The sequence below is a fragment of the Barbus barbus genome (assembly GCF_936440315.1).
Source record: "Barbus barbus genome assembly, chromosome: 12".
NCBI lineage: Eukaryota > Metazoa > Chordata > Actinopteri > Cypriniformes > Cyprinidae > Barbus > Barbus barbus.
Window position 1 is genome coordinate 19,609,207 of NC_136740.1, and position 14,934 is coordinate 19,624,140.

General features: G+C 33.7%; 1 pseudogene across 1 annotated transcript; it reads left to right on the forward strand.

The window, feature by feature from the left end:
• The first annotated feature begins 3,800 nt into the window (after nucleotides 1-3,800).
• On the forward strand, nucleotides 3,801-14,675 carry LOC306878555 (vacuolar protein sorting-associated protein 72 homolog; annotated as a pseudogene). Its single transcript has 4 exons — nucleotides 3,801-3,852; nucleotides 12,972-13,142; nucleotides 13,224-13,368; nucleotides 14,263-14,675. The product of its transcript is annotated as a vacuolar protein sorting-associated protein 72 homolog (transcript).
• Nucleotides 14,676-14,934: the final 259 nt, after the last annotated feature.

Here is a 14,934-nt window from a genome sequence, read left to right on the forward strand (position 1 = left end):
AGTTCTAAACAAACCTGCAGCTAATCAGCGTCTTCAGGATTACTAGAAACTTGCAGGCAGGTGTTTAGGAGATGGTTGGAAGCTACACTCTGTGGGACAATGGCCCTCTGGAATTTAACACACGTGTCATAGAAGGATGAAGTTAAAGAACGGTCCATAGACTGAACACACACTGTATGTGGCTTGTACTTTTATCTATGTAAGATTTATCTGTCTACCCTATCTACTGTAATCTTTCTTTCAAAAATGTTTTGCTCTTAACATATCTGTGTTCTTTGGGAATGTGTACAAGGAAACTGCCAAAACCACACCTATTTACATCCAGGAAGGTATCAGAAACGAAGATTCCCCTTTACGTATCATTTGTCATTATTTTGCATGATGCAAAGTTTTATGTTTGTTGTGTTCTGCATTTTTAAAAAAAATATTATTCTTTTCTCAATGTCAAAATTAATGTCTGGAAAAGCAGCCTAAATGCAAAGTGTCGTGTTTGGAAAAGGTGTTGACAAGGAATGCCTTGTTGCAGTATGTTTGTTCTAGGGCGTGTAAGATAACTCCTGAGAAGAAATGTAAATGAGGAAACATTTCACTCTGACTAATAAATCCTCAGAAGTTTTATGTTGCAGATGATAAAATGTAAACACATGCAAGGCACGATAAATATAAAGGGATCATTTTTCACCTGTCAGCTGTTTTGCATGCGCTGCACAATATTGTAAATAATACATTCCATCTGGTATTTTTAACGTTTAAACTGTTTTTTTTTTCCCTTATCCACCTTATCAACTTGAGTGGAGTTATCGATAACCCAGTCTCAGATGCATTGGTGGATTATGGTTAATGTTCATCCTGCAACGTGAACTCATTATTATTTACAGTGCGTAGTGTGGTGGGGTGGTGGTAAATCTATAGTGTATTCCAAATAATGTGGTCATCATTGCAAAATTATCTGCCTATTGCTTTTTTTGTATTGTTGGGTAGTGATATCAGTTTAATAGTAAATGTAACTATACAAATTTATTACACAGCTCTCTGGATTATGCGATTCTGATTGGTCAGTCGCAAACATCCTGCAGACTTTGCTTGATCTGTGCATATTTCTCTCCTGATTCAGCTGAGATGTTCTTTCACTGGAGAAAGCAAGAGGACTCATATTTTAGCTAAAAGCAATGGTTGGAGTTAAAAATGCCCTAATTTTGGATTTATTTCTTACAAGCTTGCTGCTTTTTGCAAAATGTTAATTGATAGACTGGAGTCCTGTTGATTACTTGTGGATTATTGTGATTTTTTATCAGCTGTTTGAACTCTCATTCTTATGGTGGCACCCATTCATTCCAGTGATGAGATGGCAAATTTCTCCCAAATTTTCAGATGAAGAAACTCCATCAAATGCCATTTGACTGTCATGATAATGACTTATAATGTTGTTGCAATGTCTGTGTTGCACGAATGATTATTTTGTACATCGTAAAAATTAAAAAATTCTTAGTGTGAATCAGAAGTTGTGACCAGCTTCAGTGCTGTGACGTATTTCCAAATGAAACAGCCAGATGGTTTGAAGCGAGTGGTTAAGGATGTTCTGCTCAAGCTGATGTAATCAGAAAAGAAATGTCATTCCAGAAGGTAAGCAAATTTTCAGATTTTGATTTTGTGTGTGTGTGTGTGTGTGTGGATTCACTTGCATAGAGTAGGTTTTTTTTTTTTTTTTTACCACAAGACTAGTAAAGAGCACTAACAAAGTAAACTAATTCATGCAGACCCAATGATAATACATGGGCAAGATTATATAATAATTTCACCCCAAATTAATAGACTGCTTTAGGTATTCATCCATTAAACTGGTGTATATCCAAATCCACAAAAATGGGTGGGTTTATGTACTAATAATACAAATAACAAGATCAGGTTGCATAGTTCCTTGACGAAGTTTTCAGATATTTCTCGTTTTGCAGCCTGCAAAATAGTCATGCTTGCTAATATGTTGTTATAAAACTTTGGCTAAACTTGCATGGATAGTGGTTCTGCATGATAGAAACATGTTATCTCTACTCATATATTTAATGTAGGATGAACTAAAGCAAACTCAGTAAACTAGACTAAAATTAGACATATCCAAATAACTTGATTCAATCGTGTCCAAATAACGTGGTTCAATCACGTGGAACCACTGTCCATGATTGAATCATGTTCAGCCAAAGAGTTATTTTTTGAGTACAAATAATACCTGAATAATAAGATCAGGTTGCATAGTTCCTTGACTAAAAAAAAGTTTTCAGATGGATTTCTCATGTTTTACAGTCTAAAAAAAAGTGAAGCTTAAATATTTCAGATTGTTGCAAGAAAGCCCAAAAAACATTGAGCTCATGTTATTTATACACTAGGACATTGACCTTGACAGTGAACTTGACAGTAACTGTAAACACGTGAGAGCTTGTCACTGCACTGTTCCCACGACCGACTCTTATTTCAGTTGATCTCTTGTCTTTTTTTCCCATGCAGGGTTTAGTTACTTCCAGCAGGGCTTTGTTGTAATTTTCACCTTAAGCATCTCAATATCTCAGTACATTCATTGGTAGTATAGGCCTGCAGTTTCAAATGCTGCTCTAACCCCACAGAAATGTACCATGTACACAGTGGAGCTACACTTCTGTCACTGTACAGTTCCTGTAATGTCACCTAGCATGACACAACTTGTCCTGTTTTGTTTGAAGACAAGGTTGGCCTAGTCTGATCTGTTTGGCAATGACAGCCTGATGTTTTGATGTCCTCGTACTCTGGCATTCATTGGTCTTCTTCCCACATCTTTCTGGGAAATAAAAGCTGGTTGGTTCAACCTGGGAGTTTTCCAAACAACAACTTTGCAGTTCAAAGATAAAACTACCGGAAATCTCAAATGTCAAACCTTTGATTTCATATTAGAGTTTCATTGCTTAATTTTGCTACAGTATCATGTACTTTTCTCGAAAAGTGCTTTGTAGAAAAATATGTGAAATTTATGGCAAATAAAAAAGCCATCAATGTGATCTTATGTTTCAGTTATCGACTGTATTGAAAATGACCTCAGATGTTTTTTTTTTTTTTACGGATTGAACTGAAGTCTATTTGATTAACTAATTTAATGCTAACCTACTAAAATCTGTTTCTTACCTTTACAGTACACTGACAACAACCTAAAATCACAAGTTGTATTAAGAAAGTCACATGTAGAATCAAAGCGCATCACACGTAGCTTTCCCACAAGTTGAGGTAAATATCTAAATTAAATACAAAAAATACAAAACACTATCATGGTAACACACAACACTAAAATGATCCAACAAACATTCATTTAACAACATAAGATGTAACACAAAACCCAAATGTACTTAACTAACGAGTAGCATTTTTACAGTTTCTGTATGTACTTCCTGTGTGACTTGCAACATTCCCTTGATTCTGTCTTTTGTCTTGTTTTTTTGTCATAGTCATTGTTTGCATAGTCTTGCGAATAATTTGTCAGTATTTATTTTAAGGATAGGCCGCCGTTTTTTCAATTAATGACACACTTTGGCATTATTCATTTGAGGAAAAGAAAAGCCTAATTTAATTTCTGTGTTTTCTTACCAAACCAGTATGTCCATTCTGATTCCCATTCACAAACTGCATCTTCATTAGACAAGACAAAATAGGGCAACCAAGCTTTAAAGGAATATAAGAGTTTGTTTATATCAAAAGGTGACAGACACTGTAAACTTATTCATAAGTGCATGCAGAGGCCTGTATGAAGGTAATCTTGTTAGTGCCTTTCATAGTTTCGTTCTATGGGTGATGAAGGATACGTGGCTGTTGTTGCCTCAATGACTGTTCAGCCAGGTACTATGACTGGAATGTGTCGCACCCTTCAAACCAATCTGGATTTGATGGTTACATGCCTGAAGGAGCATACACCTTGACTTCTTTCTGTTCAAAGACCAAAAGCACACTAAACCACAATTAACAAATAAAATCATATCTTAATATTAACGAGTCAGTTTATCACTTTTGTACACTGTGAAAAGTTAAATGTGCACTGTTGATTTTAGCTTATGTTCGCACAATCAATTTTGCAACTTTTATGCTTCCTCACACGTAGCCTATGGCAGGTTGTATATTTAAAAACATAATGTGCTTGACACATGCAGCAGCTGTATTGTCAGTAAGGGGTGTGTATATCAGTGTATGTTTGGATGAGATAAGTCTTGTCATTTTAACTGCCCACCTTTCAGGCTCTTGTTGTGGTGTTTACTTCTGTATGCACTCTGATACTGGACACTTTTAAACTGATTTATGGCATATTTTCACACTTTGGTATATAATTAAATGTAGATTTATACAAGAAAAGTGATGCTGTTGGTAAATGGGTTTACTGCCTGCTTGGCAGTTTCAAATGTCTGCACTGATCAACTTTGTTATATATAAGTGTGCAAATCCTTCCAGTTTAGAGTGGCCTTTAACAATTGTCAACATAACTAATACTAAATAGTTAGCATGTATCTGCCATTTAGCTTTAGTTTTTGGCTTGAGTCCCACAGGATGCATCAAATTGATCAAAAGTGACAGTAAAGGCTATTATTTCACATAAATGCTGTTTTTAAATTTTCTATTCATTAAAGATTCCCAAAAGAAATGTGCCACAGTTTCCACAAAGAATTGGAGATTGGAATAATGGCTATTGACAATTCAACTTGGCCATAACAGGAATTTATGAATTAAAATATATTAAAATAGAAAACAGCTATTTTGAAGTAATATTCCACAATATTACTCTAAATTATCAAAGCCTTGGTGAGCAAAAACATTCAATAAACCATCTTACATGAGAACTATAAACTAACCAGTGAACTAACTAGCTTCTTTTAGGCTCAATTTTCAACCCTGCTACCTGCTGAAGTTTTCAATTTAATTTTATTTCATATTTATTGCTAGAAATAACTATTACATAACAGTATATCAATGCGGTATGGGGTTTATGTAGATGCCCTAAATTGGTAACAGTTATACAAAAATGGTAAAACAAAACATTTTAGGTAGTTTAACCTTTTGAGGGTTGAATACAATTACTTCTGCAAACCATTTGTTGAAATATTTTTCATTTTATGAAAGTTCTTATTTGTGAAAAATGCCAGATAAATTAAGTTTCAAAAGCATGCTCGTGATAAAGGATGCTTTAGTCTTGATCTGAATCTCAGAAGAATGTTTTTAAGCAGTGGTATTTTCTTCACTCTGCTTTAGGAAAGAAAGAGGACATGATGTGAGTGAGCAGTGGGCTGGACATCTGAGACATTACGTCAGCATGGATTCAGACAAGAACATTCTGTTCTGAGGTCAAAACATGAGTCCGGTCTCTGAACATGCCCAAACAGAACCAGTGGCCTTATGTAATGTCACGATGTAATGCTTTTGACATGGAAGATGATACAGAAGGGAATGACAGCTCAAACAAAAGCACACTAAACCTAATTTATCGACTCAACAACATTATATAACAGATGTACCTTAAAACATACGTGTCTCTTTGAGATTTGCTCTACCAGTTACTGCTAACTGGGTCAAGCACAAGTCAAACTAGATTTATTCTCAGTGCACTGTGTTTCTCTACACATGTTGATTATATCAAACAAAAAACCTTTATAAGGAAACATTTATCCACCATTTCTGTCTGATGTCTAACATTCCTGTGATTCATCCATCATTTCCTCTGATCTAATCTAGCCTCTAATTTCAGCGGCGTGTGGTCTGCGTACCAGACTGGCCTAAAAGGGGGATATGTAACACCCCCACAAAGCTTGTTTCCCAGCAGCAGCGTGTTTTCACAACGATATCTGTGTTCAGAGGCCCAAACAACGCCATCCTTCATATGGTACCAATCACACCGCCCATGATAGAGCCTTTGAGCTCTGTACCACACAACAACAACAACAAACAGACTCCAGTCTGTAAACACTAGCAATGTCAGAGTAGTATAATTCAAGTTAGTTAGGGGGAGCTTCAATTTCTTCTGTGAATGAACATGCCCCTTCTCAGTTTCACCAACCTCAGTTTTCTAAAAAAAAAGACAGCAGGAGGGAGAGAGAAAGAGAAAATGAGACGAAAGCCAGACATCAAAGAAAAAAGAAACCAAATGCTATTCTGAATACAAAGCGCTCATTGAGGCATCAGCATTCTTTTTAAAAGCCAAAACCCGCTCAGTCTCCACAGAAATTCTAGAATCAGCTGGTTCACCTGATTCTAGGGCTGTTCTAGAACTTCAAGTTCTGAATAAAGAGTGGTTGCAATCTGGCAGAGGGAAGCATTACATTTCCATATCTTGAAACCAACATCTTCCTTATTCCTTACTGAAATGCTATAGCACACACCTGCTGTAAATAACATTTGGCAGGGGAGGAAGTGAATGCATAACAGAGTAGGAATTTAGAACATTTTAACAACCTTCAAAATAAATCTGCTTGCTTTTTGGTTAACACAGCAAGCATACATTTACAGTATGTAAACTTTGTAGTTAGGATGGGCTTTGTGGGTGTGCACGTTTTACCTTTGGTTTTCAAATGAATGTAAATGGGTTGAGAAGGAATGACATTGAATGTTTGCTTAAAACACACACTGCAGCTTTGTTCCAAGGACATTGGGTCCTGTGAGTGATGCATTCACTACTTTCCCAGAAAAGACTAGCAAAAGCATATTGTCAATGGTAAATTCAGAGATTAAAAATACAATGAGGACAGTTTGGGTAAATTAAATTCTTTATATATTGTTTAAAAATCCCTGCATAATGGGTCATCAAGGGAAATTTGGATATAGGGATTATCATGTGTGGTGTGGCTGGGTGAACAAGAGAGATCTGCATGGGTGGCAATAGATGTGTACATTAACCTTTCCCAGAACAGGAAAGGGAAAGCAAATGCGGAGCCATGAAATTCACATGATCTTAACCTCTTGGGGAATTCTTCTCACAACCCAAGAATGGTTTATTTTAATCATTGACAAGATGCAGTTAATTAAGGTAGATTTTAACTTAGTCCTGTAATGAGTACCTGTTATCTCATTTAAAGGATTACAGTTTGACACAGTGTTGTTGTTTTGTATTAAATTAAATTTCCTGTAAAATGAGTGGTGGTTCTCTGTCTCAAGGTTTTTCCCCATGGACTTTTTTTAAACCGTCGAATTGGTTTGGGCTTGGCATTTCCCCCCCTCAAGCCCACAAAGGTAAGTCCCCAGGCAATTGAATGACCAATGGCCAACAGCCAATTTTCACATTCATTTTACTTTAAATATTGGTCTTCAAAATGCCTCATGCCTTTAATAATTGACTGGCAGCAAATCCTTGTGTATTAAATAATAATCAAAGCTACTTTGCCAATCTGAAGTATGCCTCTCATATACCCTGCAGGGTCTAATTATAGTGGCCATCTCCACAAAAATCAGTCTATTTCTTGCCTGGGAAAAAATGGTCTGAACGCATTTTCGGATGTCACAAGTCTTTCATGACATGCCAACATGAAAAACAATGGAATGTTGTTTTGTAATGTTGCTTTCATTTCTGATTAATACAGTACATATCTGAAATATGTGAAGAACTTTTTTAGGGTTTCACTGAGTTTTTTGTAGACTAAATTCTATGTACAAATGGCATTACCAATCATTAAAAAGATCAAATGAATGAACTCCATGACAGGAGTTTATAACATTTGATGAACTAAACGGTTTTCAGAAGAGCCAAGTTCAAAAGTTGCCACGTTCTACTCTCATTTAACATTCATAATTAGTTTTTTATGCTCCACAAAATTCATCAAGCATAACATAAACAGATAAAATAGTGTTTATTTATTTTATTACTATTTATAGAAATATCATATTGCTGACATTGGATACTGATCCATGACTACAACTTTAATAACAAGGAGAACAGGAGTTAGGCTACTTGAGAATAAACCAAAATATTATTTTTTAAAACAATTTTAGTGGATATATGTTTCCGTTTATGTCCTCCATTAAATTATTTCATTTGTTAAATGCTGCTTTTTGTGAGTGGAGATTTTTATAAAATTAGTTTTAAACTCTTTATCCAGTAGGCCTACTAATCCAAAAGACTGGAAAAGTAATAGGAACATTTTCATGTCAAATCATTTTGTGACAATGAGAAAACCTGTTTCATATAATGACTCGTATACTTTCCTCCTGTCATTTTAATTGGCTGCGTTACAGCTGGTGTTATGCGAGAGTTCAGCAGATGAATTTGAATAATCATTTCCGGACACAGGGGTACTGTCTTCCTCACTGCACCTCTGTCTCCTCCTGGCGGCTGCAGATGAAAATCCTCGTTCTATTAGTTTGGTCTGGAACAAGATCTCGATTACTCTCTTAATACTAAATTAGGCTAGTGAGTCTGACATTATTTTAGCTGCCAAACTGGTATGATCTGATAAAATATTCAAAACCTAAATATGCTCTCCTGATGATGCAGTAATTTTTGCCTTACGTAACAGATTTGAGTCCTATCCCGAAAACTGGTCCCCTGCTCTATTTTAACTTGTCATGTCATTCATTTTAATCATAAATACCCATCTTATCGTCTTTAAATATCTGTGAAATAGATTTAGGTGTCAGGATGAGTTTAGCTTAAAGCAGGGCTCCTCGAAAGACTGCTGGATGCAGAGGAGGAGGATGAGTTCTACAAGACCACATATGGAGGATTTCACGACGTGAGTGATGAAATATCACCTGTGCAGCTTGTCATGGGCTGTTGTTGACTGCGGTCAGGCCAGCCTCCACTTCGAAAAACACGGTCATTCTAGCCGCCACGTTATTTAGTGGTGCGCGCATATACTAGGCGTTGCGGTAATAGCTTGTAAAAACTCAGATCAAAGGAAAAACGATCTCTGGCATTCATTCAGCCAGTTTTTCTGTCAGTGAATGAATGAATGAATAAATTAATTAATAAATAAAAAGAATGAGTTTAAAACGGTCTGATATACATAAGTAGACCAATTAATATAAAAAACAGTCTGATGAGAAATAACAAAATAAAAGCCTTTTACAACTTGCATTTAACTATTTTTTATCTGTAAATACACATAGTTATAAAAATAAAAATCCCTGTCTCCACAAAAAACTCCCTGTTTCCACACGCCATTTTTAATTCAGATTAATAATCCACTGCCCGAGGGTTTCTCTCAACCAGTTTCAAGACGATCTGATGTTGCATTACAAAATAAAAGCCCTCCTAAAACTCATATATGACCAATTTTGTCTTTAAATCCAGATAGCTCTAAAAAGGAAACTCAGTTTCCACAGACCAGTTTCAATTCAAGTTAATAGTTCACCACCCAGGGTGAACTCCAACCGTTTTAACTGATGTGTCATTTCAAAATAAAAGTAAATATACCTCTAAAACGAATGCTGTTTTGTCTATTGGTTCAGGTTGCAACAGAAATTAAACTCCCTGTTTCCACAGACCACTTTCATATCAGATGGATTGTACACATAATCCCTCCAAAAACATAGAAAATTGCATTTTTGTCTGACAATTCAGATTAAAAAGTAAACTCCCTGTTTCCACTCAACATGTGCCAGTATTCACTAATTTAATATATAACGAGAATGAACATTCACAATATTGTTATCGTGGGCATTTAAAAATACTGTGAAAATTATTTCTTACAAATTATTTATATATTTTTGGATTTAATTCAGTTGATACTTTTTTTATTATGTTATAAATTTTGATTGTGGCAGTTAGCTGTATTTGTTAGTTATATATATATTTTTACCTAATCAAAATAACCCAACTGTAGTTTGTTTGAGATTAATTGGAATGAAAAAACATGCTTTTTGAAATTAGTTAAAAAATGTTATATATATATATATATATATATATATATATATATATATATATATATATATATATATATATATATATATATATATATATATATATATATATATATATGTTTCTTTTTTTTAGATCTATCTGAATTTAAAGACAAAATTTGTCTTATATGAGTTTTGGGAGGGCTTTTATTTTGTAATGCAACATCAGATCGTCTTGAAACTGGTTGAGTGAAACCCTGGGGTAGTGGACTATTAATCTCAATTGAAACTGGTCTGTGGAAACAGGGAGTTTCCTTTTAGAGCTATCTGAATTTAAAGACAAAACTGGCCATATATGAGTTTTTGGAGGGCTCTTATTATGTAATGCAACATCAGATCCTCTTGAAGATGGTTGAGAGACACCCTGGGACAGTGGATTATTAATCTGAATTAAAAATTGTGTGTGGAAACAGGGAGTTTTTTGTGGAGACAGGGGTTTTTATTTTTATAATTATGTTTATTTACAGATAAAAAATGGTTAAATGCAAGTTGTAAAATCTTTTATTTAGTTATTTCTCATCAGACTGTTTTTTTCATATTAATTGGTCTATTTATTTATATCAGACCGTTTTAAACTCATTATTTTTATTTATTAATTTATTCATTCATTCATTCATTGACAGAGAAACTGTCTGAATGAATGCCAGAGATCGTTTTTCCTCTGATCTGAGTTTTTACAAGCTATTACCGCAACGCCTAGTATATGCGCGCACCACTAAATAACGTGGCGGCTAGAATGACCGTGTTTTTCGAAGTGGAGGCTGGCCTGACCGCAGTTTGTGTTAACACATTTCCGCAGCTGTAATACATTTATACTTCGGCATGAACGTTTGGACTTGAACCTGTTTATAAATATGCCTCGTCACTCTGATTTTATTGTCTTGAGACTGTCAGGAGATCTCTATCACATGACTTTATGGAGTCATTGTGCTTTTATTTAGTAAAAAAAAAAAAAAAAATCACAAAAAAAAAGGAATTTATACACAGTCTATAATATTTCTATGTGTTTTTGTATATAATTTTACATTTTGATTATTCCACATTTAGTTATTCTGTATGTTTGGTTATGTGTTACACTTGGTTATGTGCTAAACTCTGTGTATTGTATAGAGATTTTCACAATTCATGTTGTAAAGCGGCTTCAAAAACCTATCATTCCAATAAATTAGATATAGTGTATATTGTATAAGTGATATATTCTAGCTGAATGTACATTACAATATAAATATATAAATATAGTCACATTTTCTATACATGTAAAGCTGCTATTCCTTATGTATTATTCAATATGTTGTAATATATTAACATAATATATTGTTCTGAATATTTTTGTTAATTAATAATTCATTTAATATATTCAAAACATAATTAATATATACATTAGTACATAAGGAAAATGTATGAAAATAATTTTTTGTGTAAGGTTAAGTATATTGTATAAATGTGTAGTATAAATGTGTTCATTTGCTCTTCCATTCTTTGGAAATATCCTCATATTGTATTTGAATAGAGTCTCTCTCTCTCTCTCTCTCTAAATAAAGAACACAATAATAGGGCAGACATGTATTTCAACAAATATATAAAACATTAATAGATTTATACAAAAGGTTGATCAGATGTTTATTATATTAACAGTTAATTTAATACATTATTCTAATAAATCAGATATTGTATATATATATGACCCTGGACCACAAAACCAGTCATCATGAGGGTAAACATTTTTTTAATTGAGATTTATACGAATAAATAAGCTTTCCATTGATGTATGGTTTGTTAGGATAGGACAATATTTGGCGGAAATACAATTATTTGAATATCTGTAATCTGAGGGTGCAAAAAAAAATAAAAAAAATATTGCCTTTAAAGTTGTCCAAAATGAAGTTCTTAGCAATGCATATTACTAATCAAAAATTAAGTTTTGATATATTTATGGTAGGAAATTTACAAAATATCTTTATGGAACACATGGATCTTAATTAATATCCTAACGATTTTTGGCATAAAAAAATAGATGATTTTGACCCATACAATGTATTTTTGGCTATTGCTACAAATATACCCCAGCGACTTAAGACTGCTTTTGTGGTCCAGGGTCACATATGGGAAACTAGTGCTTATACTACACACATATGCATGGACTGTTTATTGCTATATATTGATACATATAAAAAATATACTGCACTACATTTTTAGTACATGTAATATCTTAATTGAAACACTCATTTCATTTGTCTTTCATGACTTAATACATAGGTGTACATAAAGCTTAATATATTCATGAACGTTTGTCTCAATTTATTGTTTGCATTGTTACACGTCATATATGAAAATATATGTAATGGTATATCAGAAATAAAGTGTTTACTGATAAGAAATATATTTTTTGGGGGGGGAGATTTCTGGACGGTTGGATTTCTTGTTAAAATCATGGCTACATGCTGGGTGGAAAATTAGATTTGACATGTTTAACTTAATGGACTGAGTGCTATATAGTAATATTGTATTAACACAATATATTATTCTGTATATTTTCATATTTTCAAATAATTTTATGTATGTGTGGAAATATATCAGTTATTCTGATTATTTATCTTTATCTTATTTTTTGTATCTTTGATTTTTATTTGCTTAAAATCTGACTATTTTTAGGCAAAGACACACAAACAGTATTATTTTCTTTATTATTTCTTTTTTTTTTACCCTTCCAAGGAATTGACTGCCATAAAAATAGTTTCTATGAAAAAAGCAAACAGTATGTATCAACAACATTATCCAACAGTATGTGAGTAGATGTTAAAACAGAGATTTACAAAACTAATAACAAATTTTATGAACCTTTGATTGCACATTTACAATATACTCATAAACCACAAACAAAATAACATCAGGTTCTGAAGTCATTGTTTATTCTTCACGTGAATTAGATGATTTCCAGTGCAATAAAATGTGTTTGTTGGGGAAGCTGTCAATGAGTCATGTTTACATTCCTTCCTTGAACGGCAACAGTTTATGCACGTGGCATCATAAACTCTGGAGAGTGTTAGAGTAAATGCTAGTAAACTTTGAAATTGTTTTTGTCTTAGACAGGAAGTCGGTGCGTCAGTCAACAACAGAACATACACGGCTGACATACCTGAGGCTGCAGGAGAGGCAGGTTGCTCCGCGTCGAAGAAAGGGTACAAGACATGAGCGACCTTTGACCCAGGCTGAATTTTTAGAATTTTTCACAGCAGAGATTAACTTTAGATCACTGGGTGAGGAATTGATAACTGATAACTACAAATTGTTTTGCCTATAACTTAGACGCTAATAGATGTTTGTGATTTGTTTGGCAGAAAACTATGAGCGTTTGGAGGCAGATAAAAAACTCCAGGTTTATATGAAGCGTCAGTGTGTGGGATCTGTTATCCGATATCAATCTGTGCTCATGCCACTGGTGTCTGATGTCACTTTTAAAGAGGGAAACGTTGATGTAGAAGGGTACTTCTCCTGGTTCCTCATCTCTTACTGAATGTTTACTTTTTACTTCTATTGCTTTGTAGACTTTAGACTTTTATCGTCTTTCAGTCAGTCTGTCTATCTATCTATCTATCTATCTATCTATCTATCTATCTATCTATCTATCTATCTATCTATCTATCTATCTATCTATCTATCTATCTATCTATCTATCTATCTATCTATCTATCTATCTATCTATCTATCTATCTATCTATCTATCTATCTATCTATCTATCTATCTATCTGCCTGGCACTTAAAAATATGTAGATAAAGTCTCTGAAGTGTTCTCATGTTTACAAAAACTCCTCCATTTATTAGTTTGACCTAAAAAGACAAAATCAAATGTGATTGTTTTTCTATTTAGAGGTGAACTGAGTCATTTTGTTTTGAGTAATCTTATGCGTACAGACATCATTTTAAACATTGTTTAAACCGATTTAAACAAACATGTTAAGCATGCTTTAAGTATAATATAAATAGTATACAATTAAAAACACACATTTCAAAAGAAAAAAATATTATTCAAAAAATGTTGATTTAATTTATCATCTTAAGGTACCATTGCAGTTCGGTCAAAAGTAAATTAAACTTAGATTTATTAATTACGTTAAATGTTAATTTATTTATAATACCTAAGAACTTAAAGATTTTCATCTTTTATTATGGATGTGTAAAAAAATATATTTTTTAAATATATATATATATATATATATATATATATATATATATATATATATATATATATATATATATATATATTTACAATGAATTCACATCTTTTTAAAATTGTGTTAAAATTTAAATGATAAATAATGAGTGCACTTGTATATTATTATCTTTATATATGTTTTATCTTCACATCTAATTAACAGTTTGGACCAAGACGCCCAACAGAATCCAGGCCCTCACCCTCCACAAGCTCTTTTCCAGTCAGAATCAACCCTTACTGCACCACCTAGTGTCGTCTCCGCTATCACAGCTGCTGTAAACCCTTCCCTGTCATCAGGGCCTGCCAAATGCTCCCGCACCTACATCACATTCAGTGATGATGAATCCTTCCAGCGTTTCTTTCCCCAGTCCCCACAGAATTCCTGTCCAGGAGATCTGCCTTGTTACCCATAAGCCAGCGCTCTACCGAGACCCCATCACAGACATTCCCTACGCTAATGTACAAGCCTTTAGGATCATCCGAGAAGCCTATAAAACGTATGTGGCAGCCCACGGCCTGCCCTCCACTGGCACAGCGACTCCAGCCGACACCACTGCAAAGAATCTATTCATCTAATCATCTATTCATCCATCCATTCATCCATCCATCCATCCATCCATCCATCCAAAAATATTCTTAAATAAATATTCTTTGGTGAAAAACTGTATATCTGCATAAAAATGTTTGCTGCCAAATCTCTGTCCAGTGTATTTGTAAGTGCAATAAGCTGCATAATTGAATGTGATTTTTGCATAAATGCTTAATGTAACTTTATTTATTTTTATTTTTTTAAATGCACTGTTTAATTTAATTGATTATGTAGCGATATGCATAT